General features: G+C 42.3%; 1 protein-coding gene across 1 annotated transcript in view; it reads right to left on the bottom strand.

The window, feature by feature from the left end:
* The window catches only part of BEND5 (BEN domain containing 5), an 883422-nt gene that overhangs the window by 167548 nt on the left and 701492 nt on the right, over nucleotides 1-14382 (bottom strand). The gene's annotated exons all lie outside the window — the stretch shown is intronic.

Below are 14382 nucleotides of genomic sequence, written 5' to 3'. Positions count from 1 at the left end.
TTGCTAATGAAAACCACAAGCCCCCAATCCAGGGCAGACCTAAGGCTTTCCTCAAGAGCAGAACACGAGGTACAGCCAGATACCTGAGCCACTCCAGCTCCAGCAGGATGGAGTGAGAAAGGCATAGGAGCTAGGGAAGAACACAGAACTGATATCCAGACTCCATCTTCCATGAGGTGCTCTGAAAGTACTGATTTAACAGACATTGACTGGCATGAAACAAAGCTCTTGCTACCAGCCAGTAACATTAAAGTAATTCCAACCATGTAAATGACCACTTGGCATTTTTACAGTATTTTGTCACTGGCACTAATTCTAACTTGCAAGGTAACTTCTTCAGCTATACAGTATGATAAACACATATAGAGAGGTGGTTGCTTTAGTTAAGATGACCAAAAGCAAAATATTCTGTTCTTAACAGAACTCAGTACTAACCTTCACCTTCACCACTGGTCAAAGTGACATTGAGACCATTTAAGATGTCAGAGTTTAATAAATTTTATGCCCTCAGATATAGGAAAATACTTTATTACTTCCAAGACTAGAGAAAAGAGATGTGGACTATCTGAGAGACCCATTATTAAGGAGGTGGCCACATTATTTTCTTTGTTCATGACAGCACTCAGTCATGGCCTGTATCTAACTTAAATAATTGCTCCAAATTCCATGTATCAGCCTTTTATTTTACAGGTTGGACATTGTATCTTTATAATAATAATTTTTAAAATCTATTTTTCACGTTTGACCTTAAATAAAGCACCATGTCTATAATGAACTTGTCACCAAGGAACAGGCAGGTACAAACTATTTCTGCTCATGCCAGCAATGGTCAAATGGTCAAAGCTGACTTTCCTCCTGCTTCTACAGACCTGGAAACTCTACAGGGCTCACACAGCTTCAGCCTGACAGCTTCTGCTTAAGGCAAGTGTTCAGGGAGGCATCAGCAAAGTTAAATGGATTTTCTGAGGAAGTACAACATTTTATTTTGTGATGTTTCTTCCTTACCCTATTAAGCTTACATGATACAAAACCACAAACCCCCTCTGCATTGCAAAGATGAAAGAAAAAGCCTCTAGCTTCCATTGATTCTAATGGAATTTGTCATTTGAAAGGAAAAAATTCTCTCCAGAACTCATAGAATACTTCAATTAGATGGAATGACTTAGTTTGTAGGCACTATGTCAAATTTTTCCAGTCAAACAGTCCTTTAACTCTAAGAAAGACCAAGAAATCATTTGGTATATGGGCTTATTGCAAAAGAAAACTATGAGCACTACACAATAGTTTGAAAATCATACATCTTCAATCCAGAAAGAGGTTACTGTGATCATCTTGGATGATCTACCATTCACACACAAAGACCTTTTTTGAAGCCATTCTCATTCACAAAAAAATGAACAACCCCACCAAAAAAACCCCAAAACCAATAAAAAACAACAAGAAAACAAACAAAACCCCAAACAGATATTTTAAGAAAATATTTTTATTTCAAACAAAAACAGTCCATCAGGGAAAACATACCATGTCCTCTTAAAGACTTGAATCCTCTTTTCTTGAGAAGCTGTGTCAAGACATTCAGCTCTGTCATTCCCTCCCCTATTACAGTGAAAAGTACCCTTCCTGTCACTCCATGTTTATGTTCCTTATGTACATACTCAGATCACAGATAATTTGGTCCCCACATATTGGCCCCAGATCATTCATTCCCTTGCCTTCTCCCTGCTAAACTAAACAAACAAAGCTCCAGGACTGCCTTGTCATAGAACAGTTTTTCCAAAACTATTCTTGCTGGTCTTTAGAACAGGTCAAACCTGTGCCAAACACAACTGTTTACACATCGACGCACTTGTCTAACCAGCTTTTGGTAATCTGAGTTTCTGAACATTCTGGGTGGTAAGTAACTATTTGAGATAGGTCCAAGAAACACAGAGGAAAACTGAATGATGAAGTGGACTCAAACCCTCAGGACTCCAAGAAACAGGGTATTTTTTCCTACATGAATCAGCAACAAAAGTCTGAGGTAGATTCATTGTTGAAAACATTTTGATTTTCTGATCAAGCAAGCTGTGGTTGTCTCCTTCTCCAGCTTCAAGATTAAAAAAAGAAACACCTCAGTTCTTGACTCAGTTCTTCTAAGGTAGCAGTCATTTGACTTCCATGGGAATTTATGAATCCCTGGCTGTGTTGTTACTGTTAACAAGAGCTGACAGTTAAATGCATTTCATTAACAGAAACTAGAATGAGAATGACAAAACTTTAGCAGATCAGATCTGTAATTGAAAAGGTGACCAATGTAAGGAGAAAGAACTGTCTGCCAGGATTGCACTCGCCTCGCCCCCACACTGATAACAGCCTTATCTCCTGCTCCTGGCCTGTCGCTCTCCTACACAAGTTAGCACAGCAGCAGCACCATGGAGATGTCAGGAACAAACCCATGCCAGCGTCAGCTCTCACTGCACATCAAGAGCAGGAGCAAAAGTAAATCCTGCTGGAAGAATTAAAACCAAAGGTTTTTCCCTGCTGAAAATGTGCAGAAGATTAGCAAAGGCACAGTAGAAAGTAAAGGAGGGTGACAGGCAGTTTGTTAATTGATTCTTTTCAGACTTAGAAGAGCAAGCAGAAGACCCAAGAACAACTGCTGGGGTATAAAACTAGCTGGGAGTGCTTTTGTGAGATATATATTCTCACTGTTCAGCTTCCTCACCAGCAAGCACTGCCAAAAGATTGACTGGGCCTTGAACATCTGTGGATTTTCAAAACCTACTGAACAAACCTATCTCCAGATGCACAAAACGACAATTTAATCCAGATGTAAAACAATGGGTAGGACCATTACACTGCTCAGCTGCAGCAGAGTAACAGCAGTCCTGGTGCTAGAATGTACTTGATGATTGAACAGGGAGCTGAGTAGAGCTCCACAGATTTGCCCAAGGAGTAAAGAAGAGGAGAACACCTAAAAGTAATTTATTCTGAAGAAACACACCTTTTGGGTCAACCATCCTTTTCAAATGTATTTTGTCACTGAAAGCTCCTTCCCTGGCCTCGCCAAATTTAGAGTAGTCCTACTCTCAGTTGATATATGAAGGTTATTCAGCCTGATTGTGCAGTTTGCTATTGTGTTCCCTTCCACCAGCCAGAGGGGGGGATGGAAACGTGAAAGAGGGAAAAAACCTACCACTGTTCATCCTATTATATTTAGTGCTCTGTCTTCCCCTGCTGTAACAGCTTGCTTGATTGCCTTGTCCCCCTGCTGTGCATACTCCTTTAGCTCTGAAAGCACTCGGGAAAGTGAGGATCATTTATGATATACTGGTTTAGCACCTAACAGAACAAGAGCATGGCTTCTGGTCAGCTCAGCAGTGTCAAGGCATTACTGACCATCTCAACATTCAGGCTCCCTTGCTGACCTGCTTCAATTCAAACTAATGTACAAAAGTTGTTATTAATAATACAAAATTCAACCAGTCTGTGAGGCTTTGGCCACTTCTGTGACATCCTTCTTTCAGTTCTTGGGAGTCCCAAAGACAAAACCTTACTGTAAGCCCTTCCATGATGCACCTCACTACTGCTTTGCAGAGAATCAAATCACAGCTCAGCCTACTCTATGAGTAGAGTATGAGTAGAGTCTTGTAAACAAGAAAAACATGTTCTTTCACTCAGCTGTTACTTGGAGAACCAAAGGAAAAACCCTAGCATCCCTTTCTTTCCCTGGCCATGATGTAGAGGCACCTTAGAGGGGTCAGGCTTTTCCAAGCTCCAACAGAGCTGGCAGATTCCCAGGATAAATGCTGCTTTGGGTGTTGGGAAGCTCCAGTTGTTTTCCCAGCATTTGGATGTCTGAATGGCAGTGATAAAGGGAGGGGGCAGCTAAACCCACCCCCACCCACCACAGCAGCATTCCTGTGCTGTTAGAAATCCAGCTGGTCTCTGCAAACTGACAGCATTTACTGTTCCCATTTTGGTTAAAGAGACAGACAAAACTCCCCTTCCCCATCCATGACCATTGTCTAATCTCTGCAGCACGTCAGCTCCGTGGCTGTGGCAGTGAGGAGAGGCAGAGGCAGCATTAGCATTCCAGGCACGGGTAGTACACGAGGCAGGCAGCAGGTTTATGATCTGTGCAGCCCGAGATCAGCACTGCTCTCCCCCCAGCAGCTGGGTAACACCAAGGAGCTGCACGTGAAGTCACCTACACCTCCAGGAATGTGCATCCTTCCCAGCCTGGGAGGGGACAAGGAGCCACAATCCCTGTCCCATTCACACAAGGCTTTTGTGGCTGGACACTGCACATCCAGAAATCCCACACCCCCTTTCTGATCCCAACTCCTCCACGCTGGCAGAGAGCTCTTCCTCCAGCTTCTAGGCACCAACCAGCAAGGCCATCAGCTGTCACATCTCCCTCCTCCCAGCCTGATATCCCTCCTATGCCTGGTGCCAGGGGTTTCAGGGAAGTAATCAGCTATGAGATTAATTGCTCCCTCTGCCAGGTCAGCACAGCTATGATGGCTTCTGTATTTATAAGGAGCAGAGAGAAAAGGGGTTTGTGGGCAGTTTTTTGCCATGTGTACATGATGGGGTATAACAGTTGCATGGAAACAGCTCGTTTCCAGCTTCTGACACCAAAAAGCCCCTGTTTTCTTAAATGGACATGCCAAGTCACCCAATTTATTACCAAATAGTATAAATAATCATTTGCTGCTGTTAGGAAATAATAATCCTAAAAATGAGATCACATGGGCATGACTGCTTTGGAGCACACCAAAACCCATCCAACAAATCACTGGCTGCCACTGTATTTCATTTCCAAGACCCCCAGAATCACTGCACAACAGCCAACTACAATTTATGCTCTGGATTCAGAGTTGCTTTATGTCCATCCCACCCAAGCTGCCATGAGAAAAGGATCCCTCTCTGCTCATTCCTCTTTTCTGTCTGGGTCTCGCTTTTCTGGCTGCACTGGGAGACAAGTGAGAACTGTTTTGCCAGGTTGGTTTTCTGTGGGATCAGTATTTTTCTAGCTCACAGCACTGCCACACAAGCACCAGTCCTAGCAAAAAGGAGATGGCAGGGATGCACAGCCAGGAGGGAAAACAGAGCTGAACTGCCCCTCTGGGTACCCAGAACACATTTTCCTGAGCTTAAAGCAGCTGTGGAACAGCAGTCTCCCACCTCTCTCTGATTCAGCAGAAAAGGGATGTGTACTGGTAGCTAAATAAAGTTTCCTTTACAACCACAACCTAAATTTTCAAATGAGCACCAGGACAGTTTTTAAGAGTTTGACGCCTTGCAAGCTCCTTAAACTCAATATTTTAACATGTTTCTTTTGGGACACTTCCCCTATGAGAATGAAGCCAAGCAAAATGGTTTCTTCTGCAAACAGAAAATGAAACATCACAACTCTGAACCACTTAGAGGTGCTTCACGAGGCACTTCCAAATCACAAAGAGATTACAGTGTCTGGGAGTTGATGTGCTGACCAAGATATGTGAGTGGGAGCTTTGGGCAGGTGTCTGCACTCCTCAGAAGGGATGCACATCCTCAAATTCTTTCATCTTGCTTTATTAATACAGTATTGGTTTAGATAATGACTGCTTATTATTTAGCTTTGTCTCAGGATTGTTTTGACATTACATGACGCTGCCCTTAGGACCAATATTATTAATTAAACAGCAAGCTGCCATCATTTTAAGTGCTGCAATTTTGAAAATAAAAAAAATAAAAGAACAGCTGTCACCCAGGAAAAGAAAACAACAAAAGTGGAACCTAAACAAACATTCCCTTAGGCTGCTATTGTTTTCCTAATAACTTGGATGGTATTTCCCCCTCCCCACCCACACAGCAGCAGTTGAAATAGGAAGACTGGACTTGTCTATTGCCAGCTGATAAATTCTTTCCAATTTAGAGTATTGAAACCCTCCCTTGCATAGCATTATAACTGTATTATATATAATTATGACTACAAGGAAGGAGGCTCTAGCAGAGGTCATGGGAGTGATCAATAGTTGCAGGTGATCTCATGTAAATAGGTACAACTTCAAAAAATTCCAGGGTGTCTCTCCAGAAATGCCTTCAGGAAAAGTTAATCCCTCTGCAGCCTGCCCTGGCAGCTGGTGAATGTGTTCAGGTGAAGAGATGTTGCTGAAATGGGACAGTGGAAGTGAGAAAAGATTGGAAAAGATTCTGAGATGCTGCTTGGGGTGGAAGAGTCTGAAACTGGGATACACACAAATCACAAGCTAGGCCTTCCTAAGTTCACAGACTACAGGCAAAATACCTTCCTCACTCTTCCTCTTTAGGCTGTTCACTCAAAAGGAACTGTATGTGATTTCATGAAGGTGGAATTTGACCTCTAATTGGTAATTTCTAGAGCTAAGGGAAAAATTTCCCCTCTTGACTTGCAGTTTCCATTTTTCACTTAATTGTTGCCTAGACAATCCCTGCTGGCACAAACAAGCACTGGAGTGTAACCTGTACAGCTAAAACACAGAAGTAGCCTGGTTCTGCTCCATGCACCAGCTGAGAGAGGGGGCTCAGTTCTCTGAGAGTCACAGAATCATAGAATAGCTCAGGTTGGAAGGAACATTTAAAGGCCATCTAGTCCAGCTGCCCTGCAAAGAGCAGGGAGATCTGTAAGTAGATCAGGTTGCTCAGACACCCATCCAACCTGGCCTTGGAAGTTTTCAGGGACAAGGCTTTTACCACCTCTTTGGGCAACCTGTGCCTGTGTTTGACCACCCTCATCCTGAACATTTTTTTTTTCATTATATCTAGTCTGAATCTACTTTCCTTTATTTTAAAACCATTACCAGTTGTTTTGTTTTGTTGCTACAGGCCCTGCTAAAAAGACTGTCCCCATCTTTTTATAAGCCCCCTTGAAGTATTGAAAGGCAGCAATAAAGTCTCCCTGGAGCCTTCTCCAGGAATTCAGGAAGTACTGCCAAGTACTACAGTGATCCTGTACTCCTCACCAGGAGTCAGGACAGAGAAATCTCTTCCAAACTCCTGAAGATAGGGTAGAATGGAGGAGTCTACTTAGGGAACAACCCAACTCAATAACCAGAGCACAAGGACAGCTTGAATCCCTGTTTCTAGCCTCAACTGCATGGGCATCCTCAGGATGGATGCAGCTCATTCTTACCGGGAGAACAGAGGGCTGGAATGGGGCTCAACCTCATCAACACTTCAGGGTCTGGAATTTGCTCCCAGGTGTGTGGAGAACTCCTGATGCTGCTGGCAAGGCAAGTACAGCTCAAAGCCAGCAGGGCTCCCACGGAGCTCCCCAGCTGCTGTGGCCTTCTGCAAGGAGCCACGCCTTTATTTTGGGCCCATAATTGTATTAGAGGAGGAAAACCAAACGGGCAAGGGCAGGAGGAGGAGAAAACCCAGAGAGAACCAATGAGCCACAGTGCTCATTGCAAGTGCCACTCCTGGGCACCTCCCTGAACCAGAGCTTCAGCAAAGCAAGAGCAGCACAAACCTTGTTTGGGGGAAGGAAGGAGACAAACAGGAATTGGAATGGGGATTGTCCCCACTGCTGACACCTACACCTCATCACAGGCCATTTCCTCCTGGGAGAAGCAGCCAAAGGAGCTCTCTGCTGCCCTTTGCCACTGCACTGACACTCCCCTCTCTCAAGGCAAAACCAAAACAAAGATCCACAGCACTCTGGCAGAAGTTTACCAAGTGGTTCACATAACTGAAAAAAATAAATAATAATATAACCCCAAATAAAACACAAAAGCAAGGCAGTCAACCCAAAGAAAAAAATCACTGGAGAATTCAGTCCTTTGTTTGCTGCTATGAACAGAACTAAGAACTCCAACCACCAGAGATACAAGCCAGATTTATAGAGGAAATTTAAAAAAGAGAAGAAAGCCAAATATGTTTAGTTACTTAAGTGAAAGTAAATCTAAGAAACCTAGATGGGATTATTCAGGCCTAAGATCAGCTATTCAGGAGAGAAAAAAAGAGAAACAAATAATTCAACCAAACTGACTTTTACACCCCTGTTAATTACAAATACATTCTGGAAGATAACGATATGCGAGAGAAATAAAGTCAGTGAAGGTCAAGAATAGGCTCCTACAGCAGCTTACAGACATAAATGGCACTTAGGTACAAAACTTTGATTCACTTGGCTGGGATTCATGAGCTGGGTGCTTATTCTCTGCATAATGGCTCAAAGGTAATAATCACAAATGGTGCTATTTAAATGGAAAATAAATAGCCCTGTCTCTTTAAGGACATCATGTCTCATTCTCAGTGGAATAGTGGCAGCTATAAAAAAAGCTATGATTTCAGTATTTCTTGTTATGACTTCTCTCCCCGCTCGTCTAAAAATAAAAGGCTACTCTGTAGCTCCAGATCAATCTAACTAAAAGAGAAGAATTCGCTTACAAAAACAAAATAGCAGCTCTGACACTAGTTAGGTATTCATCACATGTGGAAATGGCCCATAATGCTGCCTTCAAACCTTTCCAACAAGTTGTATTAAATTAGGTTGGGTTGGGATTTTTTTTCCTTGCACCAAAAGCAAAATAAATATAGCTTTATTTAATGCTACTAAAACGTTCAGATTCAACTGGAACCCCAAGGCATGTGGCTTTGTTGTTAAAGCACATATAGTGACTCTATTGATTGGTGCAGTCCTCTGTGCAAGAGAATTTGTCACATCAATAGCAACTGAAAAATACTCAGGAGCTGTAATATGGTTTAAATGAGCAGTTACCACATCAATATAAAGAGCATTTCAACAGCAATAGATAGGAACCCTTTTGCAAACCTAGAATTTGTTTTAAGATAAAGGTTCACAATTTTTTATTTTTATTTTTTTACAAGGGAGATTTTTTTAAAGTAATGGTGAGCAAAGCAGCATGCCCTGTAGCTGTCCTGTGGTGACAGCACTCTCTGGGCAATAAAAGCCACGATGGACAGGAAACTTCCAGATGGGAAAGGAACGGCAATGCCACAAGCCAGGTGGGTGTAAGGGTCACAGATAACTCTGCTGCTCCTTGGGCTTTTCCATGGCTGCTGCCCAGAGCACACCTGGGTCACAGCTGTACATCCACCCCTGAATTTGCTTCCCAGAGCCCCAGCCTGGCACAACACACGAGCTGGGACATGCTGGATGTGAGAAGGACAGAAGAGAAGATTCCTTACCCATCCTCAATGCCAAGCAAGAGCTGGGGGAGGAGAAAGCTTCTGCCCTGCCTCTCCTCCAGCCTCCTGGGAGAAGGTGAACCATGGAATGGCCATTCCCAGCTGATCACAGATCTAGGTGAGCTCAGAGAGAGACTCGCTGGCCTCAATGACATGCAATCCTAATTAAAAAGTCAGGAAAGGTAAGGAGAAGTGCAGGAAGCATCCTGCCCCATGGCTGCAGCAGTGCATCCTGGGTTTGTGGGGTCTGGCACACAGAGCTGGGCTCCCAGACCTCCCCAAGGCATGCAGCCTCTGCTTTGGTCACAACTGAATTGGAAAAAAAATATAAATAGGAAACGCACAGCAAGGAATGAACCTCCATTTCATGGGCTTGAGAAATCCCTGTTTTTCAATAATGAGAAATAGTTCTGTGTGTTCCAAGGAGGGAGCATGCTTTTCCTGACTCAGTGTGTTTATGGAGTACCATCCTCTCCCAGCCATATCCCTCCTTCCCTTGGGTTAAAGTGCAAGGGACATTGTTGGCATTCAGGCAAAAATCCCACCAAAGGAAGCCGAGAAGTGGCATGTGCTGCAAGTTTTGAGTAAGATGAGAAATTTCACACTATCCTGATATCTTCTGGGTAACTGCTTATTTTATGATGACTAATAGGCAATTACTATGGTAATACTGCAATACAACATGTGTGAGGTTTGGAAATGAGAAATTATAGGTAACTACTTTGGACACATTTCTATGGTAACAAAAAGTAATTGTCATTAAATACCAGTTATATTGCGGCTGTACCTGGTAATTATAGATTTTTTATGCCCAGTAACATAAATAAAACCAATAAATTTATTCAAAAGGTCCGTGATTGTTTACTTATATGTTGCTATATAGAATACACAATGACAAACACCTAATTAGGAAAAATAAACTCCATTGAGAGCTTCATCTTGTCATCTGAGATGGATAGTCTGTTTTTCAATTTAAGGAAATGCATGAATTTCACATCTATTAAATGAAGTTAAGAGGGGAAAAAAATCTTCTCTGCCAGAAAAATAGGTAAAAAAGAATGAAGAGACAGACAAATGATAGTCTGCATGTGGGAAGCTGTGTCTTACAACTGAATAAGTGATAGTAAAAACCACCTGACATATCTAGTCCCCCCAAAAGGGACATAAAATAATTTGCATAAAGTCTACATGTGCCTTTACTGTTAAAAAACCTTTATGAATTACATGTGAACATGAATTTTTGACCATTTGTTCAGTCATAGAAATAAAGTCCAGAAAAACACATTCAGGATAAATCTGAAATATTTCACCTGATCCAAAGCCTACTTTTCTGGTTGTATTTCAGATCCTTCAAAAAGAATGTTCAGAAAAGGTCAGTGTTTTAAAAAAATCATGCCATTAACAAACAAAAAGGAAATAAGATTGTCCTTCATAAAATGCTGGTATGAATGATTTAAAATGTTTCTCAAGACTTCCTTTTTTTTTTTTTTTTTTTTTTTACTTGAAACAGTTTGCTAAATTTGACTACCTTCTACAAACTATTGAAGTCTTTACAAAACTACATTTCTGAGACAAAAATATACCATTTGTTCAAAACATGAAATCCCAACAGAGCTTTCATAAGGACACCAACACTGTTCATGGTGAATTTGGTTTTCCAGCCTAGGTAGGGCTGGCCTTGTTTCTGACTAACAAATTAATCTGTTAACTCCTTACACAAATAAGAGGTAAGGACTGTGTTGGGTTCACACATATTGTCACCGGCAGTGAAATGAGAAAGGATTGGAATTGGTGTGTGCCCTCTCCTCCCCATTCCCACAAATTCTTGCAGGCCTACAATCTGACTAGAAGGCTACAGCAGTGGTGGGATTTTAGAACATTTCAGCTAATTCATGGCTGTAATTTACTGAAGGCTGATGCTGTCACAGCTGCCCCAGAGAAGGAACAGAGAAAAGGAATGGGAACACTCCCTGGGGCATGCGACAGAGCCTTCAGAGAACGGTCAGGATATTTCATCTGCCTTGCCATGGCATTTCTGGGGTACCTCAGTGAAGTGCTTCCCAGACTAAGCAACACATCCCTTTTGGTGCCAGTGTAGGATTTTGCCTCTGAAAGGTGAGGCTGACAAATTGGAACTAATCTAAGACGGTGTGGTACAGTCATCTCGCCTGCAGGGACACATTTCAGCATTCAGCTGCAGAATGCCAGCTTAAGAACAAGCTCTCGATAAAGGAAAGTTCAGGCCAAGCCTGGGGATGCACGACTTTTAAATCAAGAACACTTTTTTTCTCCCCTTAGTCTACCCCCTCCTCCCTGGGGATAGTAATATGATAATGCTGTACTGCAAATAGAGGGAGAAAAGTTGAGAAATCTCTCTTCACTGCGCTAGCTTTCCTTTATTTCCTAAAGCTGTTTCGCAGTTTAATCCATCAGAGAGGGTGAGATTAGTGCTATGGAGTAACTCACAAATATTTTTATTTTTTGTGTCACATCCTTTTAAGCTAAAGCCAAAGTTCAAGTTGTGCACTACCCCCAGCAAAAGGAGTCTTTCTGTTCAGGTGAGAGCTGAGGACAAGTTGGCAGCTGGAAATGAGAGAAAATTATGCTGAAGACTCTCTATTTTAGCTGGGTCAAACAATGGTGTCTTCCTGCAAAGCCATGCAGCATATCATCCATATACTGCAGTAGCAAAGCCAGTTACACTAAGAAGTATAATGAAACCAGGTTTTAAGGACTTCAGGAAAAGGGAGAAGCCCGTCTTCCTGTTTTGGGAAAGACTCTACATTCTTGGCCACACCAAACAGCAGGTGCCTGTCATTATTCTGTATTTCAGAAGGAGCTGGATATAATCATGCAGCAAGTAAAGGACTTGGAGGGTGTTTTTTTCCTACTGAAAAGAGAGTTAAAAAAACAACCACAAAGAAACAAAACAAAACCAAAAAAAAACCCAAAACCCCAAAAAAAACCCCACCCAGCCAATCAGAAAACCACAAAAAAGTTTCATTCAAATTGTGTATAGACTTCCTAAACATTCTGAATCAAAGGAGCTGCCTTATCACCCCAGTACATCCCACAAGGCACTGTGTCTTTTCATTCCTAATTGTAAAGGAATAAAAATTCTTAAACTCTTGCATAAACTTGAATAAATCAGTAAAATCTAGCATCCCATTTCCATGCATCCTGATACACTGAGCTCTGACGTTCATTTCCATGACCATTTCTTTTACAGCCACCTGAATACACGTGCAACATATAAACAACTTTCCTCACAGGTGAGTCTGTGCTTTATAGCTGCAGTCCCAAACTCACTTGTTGCTGGTGAGTTTGAAAATTAATATTTCGCCACACCCAAGTCAGAGTCACAGCCCATTTTGTCTGTTCTCTTGAGAATGAGCAGCAGTTTGTGGAAAACAGGCAATTCTTGGTGGCATCATTGCAGATGTGGCTTAAACTCCTAAATCTCAGTTCCCAACAACAAAGGAAGGAGGATTTGGGGTGAGAGCACAGGACTCACACCCTCAGTCAGTCCTGCATCCCCAAAAATGGCAATGAAGAAAATCTCACCAGCCAGCTGTTACCACATCAACCTGGCTTGGTGAGTGGTTGGTTCCTGTCCTGGTGCCAGGAGAACAAGTCCATCCCATCCCTTCTCCCAGAGCTGCTGACACTCTCAGGCTCCTCATGGTGCCCGCTGTGCCTGGGATTCCAGAGGACAGCCAAGTGCATCCAACAGTGCACTTTGCCAGTTGTGCAAGGCTGTGCACTGGTGGGGTAAAAGAAAATCCTCTCTCACACTGGCAGGAGATCAATTTACAAACTCAAGCATGAGGTTTAATTACCCATTTCATTATCTTAGCTTGCATAGTCTGAATGTGAACCTTCAATGAACCTAAGAAATAGTCACCAGCTGCTGCTTTGAGAGGGAGGGAGATAACAGGAAGAAGTTCAAATGCCTAAAACTCCTCTTGCTGCATGTGGCACCCTTGTTTGCAAAAGCAGGGGGTTATCCCCAGCCAACAGATCTGTGCTAGACCCCACTACATGGAAGACTTTTGAAAGTCCTAGTTATGTGCTAATCTGAACAAAGACCAAAAGAAATGAAGCAGAGTTATCTAGCCAATCACTGAGAAGCCTCAGGGTTAAATTTTCAAACACAAGCAAGTGATCCTTAGAGATTTTTTTAGACATTCATCCAGTAAATTCAAGTAAATAAATTGTGATGTGCTTGTGGATTTTGTATGAGCATGAAATAAAGTGTTTGCTGCAAATTATTCACTCAGCACTAGTTAACTGCAATGCTGGCACATTACTAGGCTTTTTAATATTCTTCTCAAGATAACAGGTAGCATTTTGCTTATTATCCTCATTTTTAAGTTATTAGTTACATTAGGCCATTTGTAAATACAGTGAAGAATTGCAAGAAAATCAAATGGTTTTTTTCAACTAGCTCATTAAAATTCTCTTTCATTCAGGGAGGCTGAAAATCCTGCATATCATGGAAAGCTAAACCAAGAGTACACCATCAAGCTCAGCAATTCCAAATTAATTCACATGCCCTTTCTCACTACCTGGGTTCCCAAAAGGCTTTTCAAGTTCTGAGCCATATGAATGCCTATAAAAAGCTGCATGTCTCTCAAAAACTATAAATAACAGAGCAGGGGAAAAAACCTACAGGGCAAGTGAACTTAGGGGGAAAACAAAAGCTGCTTAATTGCAACTGGAGTTTGCTTATGTGCACGGCACCTGGAAGAAAGGAAAGTGTTGTAGTATCAGATTCTAGGGACATTTGGGGTTTTTATTCCTGTATGGTGACACATTCTGATAAATTCCTGGTGCTGTCTGATGCCACCACTGCAGTATCACTGTCTGATTTGGGATTTGCCAAGAGCTGGGTGAGCATCACTGCTGCTGGAAGGAACCACCTGTTCTGTGAAGTCTCACTCAGAACACACAGAACCACTGTGGAAATGACCCCCACAACTCCCTGCTGCTTCAGCTTAACAATGAGCAGAGCAAAGCAGGGATAAGGAGCACAGATCACAGGAACATAAATGCTGGAAAAGACCTTTAAAACCACTGAGTCCAGCCATTAACCCAGCTCTGCTAATCCACGTCCCTAAGCACCACACCCACACATTTTTTTATCACTTCCAGTGATTCCACCACTGCCTTGGGCAGCCCGTTCCAGTGCCTGGTCACCCTTTCAGTAAAGATTTTTTTTTT

The sequence above is a fragment of the Motacilla alba genome, chromosome 8 (genome assembly GCF_015832195.1).
Source record: "Motacilla alba alba isolate MOTALB_02 chromosome 8, Motacilla_alba_V1.0_pri, whole genome shotgun sequence".
Taxonomy (NCBI): domain Eukaryota; kingdom Metazoa; phylum Chordata; class Aves; order Passeriformes; family Motacillidae; genus Motacilla; species Motacilla alba.
The sequence above is the reverse complement of the archived record's forward strand: the minus strand, read 5'-3'. Positions and strand labels throughout refer to the sequence as shown.